Here is a 3531-nt window from a genome sequence, read left to right on the forward strand (position 1 = left end):
AAGCAATTTTACAGAGTCTTCCCCATACAAATTTCTCTCTCTCTCTCTACAAATGAACTGTTTCACTCTATTTATAGAGTGGATTATCGAATATCTTCCCATGGATTTCGGGAAGATACGATACAAATCAATTAAAATAAATGCAATTAAATGCATTAAGTTACTACGTACGCGTATATATCCCATGATATTTGTGATTTAATAACAGATTACATCAGATCCCTTAAACATAGGGATTTTACAACAATAAACACGTTCACACGCAACTTACGAGCTGGGACATTAGACTTTCATGCTTTTGAGACCGTTCATCCATCGCGTACTTGACACCTCGGCTCGCCTATGTTCTCAATAAGTAATGTTGTCGAGATCATTTTCTTCGAGCTCACAACGCTCGAGCTCGAATCGTATTGTCTGATGGTACGAAATTTATACAAGTGTTGAACTATTGTCATTGTGGCTTCGAGCCTGACTTATAACCTCGGAACACCTCTGAGACTACGTAATTTCTAAGCTTACCAATTCCGATGTTGTCGCAATTACTGCTTAGAGAGATTGTCCTTGAATTTCTCATTAATGTTGCTTACATGACAAATTCGCTTATCTCGAGCTTACACCTTACGAGCCTGAGTTTCGAGATCGAAAATCTCCATTATCGAAATCAGGGTGTAACAAAAACTATAAGTATGGACAATTGATCTTAATCTAATGGTTAATATTACAGTAACCATCCATGAATAGTAACCATTAAGACTGCCCTATATAGATATATTTTCAAATAAGATTCTTGTGTTTTTAGTAAACATTATTTTTTAAATAATTTTATTTTAACACTATAACTCAAATATTCATTTCAAATATTTACTATTTTGAGATTCTTTTTTTCCTAAACATATTAAAACATGATTTTATTTTACTTTTTATACAAAACAACATTTTTTTATATAAATTAAAATACACTTGAGAAATATTGTTGTAAAATACTGAGATTTAACCAATATATTAGATATTTTAAATTAGAATAAATATCATTTTTCCCTTGAACTATTAACATTGTTTGATTATGCCCCTCGAATAATTCGCGATATTTTAAATTCCTCCCGAACTATTCCCGTTACTGAGTTGTAGGACTTCTGTTACTTTCTGTCCTATGTGGCTAACGGAGAGCAGGTTTGACATTTTTGGCACTGGCGTGATAGTGCCACATGTATAATTAAAATTTTAAAAATATTTAATTTTAAAAATTAAAAAATAATTATACTAAAAAAATTAATTTAAATTAAATAATTAATTGAAAATCAATCAACATGAACAATGTTGAACAAATTGAACACGAACCAAAAATCTATTCATAAACTTAAATATACATATTTCCATTCAAAAACTCCCAAATCTAGACATACAGTGAGTAATAAAAATCTACAAATCTCACCAAAATACAACTTTAATGTGTAGAACCAAAGCCAAAAAAATATATTCAGATCTGCACATCCTCGACCACAACCAAAGCAAAAATCGACAGATCTACACATCCCCAACCTCATCCATAAAACTCAGAATTTATACCTCAAAAATCAACAAACAAAAACTAGTAGCCAAAGAACAAAAACCCATAAATTTAAACATCACATATTACCATCCATGGCAGCGTCCAAGAGAAGATCTGAAGCCAAGAACCCATCTGCGACTCCATGCCCAGTCGCAAGAACCCATCTACGCCTCCTCTGTAACCCCTAGCTCCATCCGCCTCCGTGCTCGCCTAAGTGCCCAACCTCTCGCGCAAGTGCGAGAGCCCAATCGAGGCACCCGCGTGATTTCAGGCGCGCGCGTCCCCGAGCCCAGCTGCAAAAACCTAGATACGAAGCACCCCAGCGACACCTCTGTTACATCTTTTTGACCGAGTCAGGGTTCCCAGAAAAAAGAGCCTCCACGGAGTCATCTCTCCTATTCCGAACCCAACCCTTTAAACCCAACTGCTTTATGTTCTCAATAGTCCTGTTCCTGTAAACACACGCCCTAAACCCGACCCTTAATTACAACCTTTACCTGCAAGCACACAAAACCCAGTAAAACCCATTACTCTGAAATCTCAAATTTATGCATTAATCGATGATTTGGAACAAACCCCATTAAGCAGAAATAAAGTAAAAAATGTACTGTTTTGGTGGAGGTGGATTGGGTCAAGTCTGGAGTGTCAAAAGATTAGGAGGACGAGAGTGAAGATTATGGAGAAAATTGATAAGAAAATTGATTTTCAATTTATTTAATTTAAATTAATTTTTTTAGTAAAAATGATTTTTAATTTTTTAAATTAAATATTTTTAATATTTTAATTATACACCTGACACTGTCACGTCAGTGCCAAAAATGTCAAATCTGCTATCTGTTAGCCACATAAGACAGAAAGTAACAAAAGTCACACAACTCAGTAACGGGAATAGTTCGGGGACATCACGAATTATTTAGGGGGTACAATCAGACAGTGCTAATAGTTCGGGGGGGGGGAAAAATGCTATTTATTCTTTAAATTATTTAATTTGAAAATTTTAAAGTTATCTATGCCTACTAATATCTTTGGATATTTCTCTGACAGAGTAATGATATGTGCACCAAAATTATGCACAAAAATATTACACAAACTGACGTGACAGTTTCATTTAACCAATCAAATTTATTTCAGGCGGGACTCACTATTTTAAAAAACAGTGTCACGTCAGTTGGTGTAATATTTTGGTACACATATCATTGTTCTTTTCTAACATTTGAGACATTTTTAAAGAATTTTTTTTATAGCTGATAAATATCGTTCACTCTAATTTTCTGATATATCTAACGATTATATAAATTTTTTAATCCTTGCTTGCATATATAAAGAATTTTGGAAAAATCCATCTATATGGTTGATTAATTTTCAAAATATCTTGAAACACAATTCACCCCTTTTGGATGTCATTCTTTTGCTAACAACTAATATTTGGATTGGGATTACTAATTTTAAATATAATCTACAAAAAAGTATAAATTACATGTAAAAATGGTTGTTAGTTTTTAAACATTTGGGATAAAAAAGGACAAGTTCAACAAGGAAATGGCTTGGGCTTAACTATCAATACAGGTAAATCTTTATGCCTAACCTTAACCTTAAATCAGTGTGATGTATCATCACTATCTACTAATATGCCTAAAGCACAAAAATAAAGTATAGTGATGAAAATAAAAGAATTGAATGAAAAACCCAAATAACATAAATAAGTTGCATTAGCGAAGGTCCTTTTAAATGATTTTCCACGAAATCTTAAGAACTTTTTGTATAAAACTCAAAGAAGAAACATGTAAAATTTTATTATATATGAGCAATGTTATAGGACCACAAATATTGATGAACTCCACTAACATTAAATGATCTCATAAGATTCTATTTGTATTAGTATAGTACTAAGCATTACAAGTACTCCCCTTCAAAAAAACAAAAACAAAAACAAAAACAAAGCATTACATGTACTTCTTAGTATTTGTTGGCTTATAAATTGC

At 32.6% G+C, this 3531-nt stretch overlaps 1 long non-coding RNA gene across 1 annotated transcript; it reads right to left on the reverse strand.

Moving 5' to 3' along the window:
* Positions 1 to 1326: 1326 nt before the first annotated feature.
* Positions 1327 to 2236, reverse strand: LOC133828885 (uncharacterized). Its single transcript, XR_009891360.1, has 2 exons — positions 2158 to 2236; positions 1327 to 2046 (listed from the first exon to the last, which is right to left on the reverse strand). It is a non-coding gene; the product is annotated as an uncharacterized LOC133828885 (long non-coding RNA).
* Between the last annotated feature and the right edge of the window lie 1295 nt (positions 2237 to 3531).

The sequence above is a fragment of the Humulus lupulus genome, chromosome 4 (assembly GCF_963169125.1).
Source record: "Humulus lupulus chromosome 4, drHumLupu1.1, whole genome shotgun sequence".
In the NCBI taxonomy this organism is placed as follows: Eukaryota; Viridiplantae; Streptophyta; class Magnoliopsida; order Rosales; family Cannabaceae; genus Humulus; species Humulus lupulus.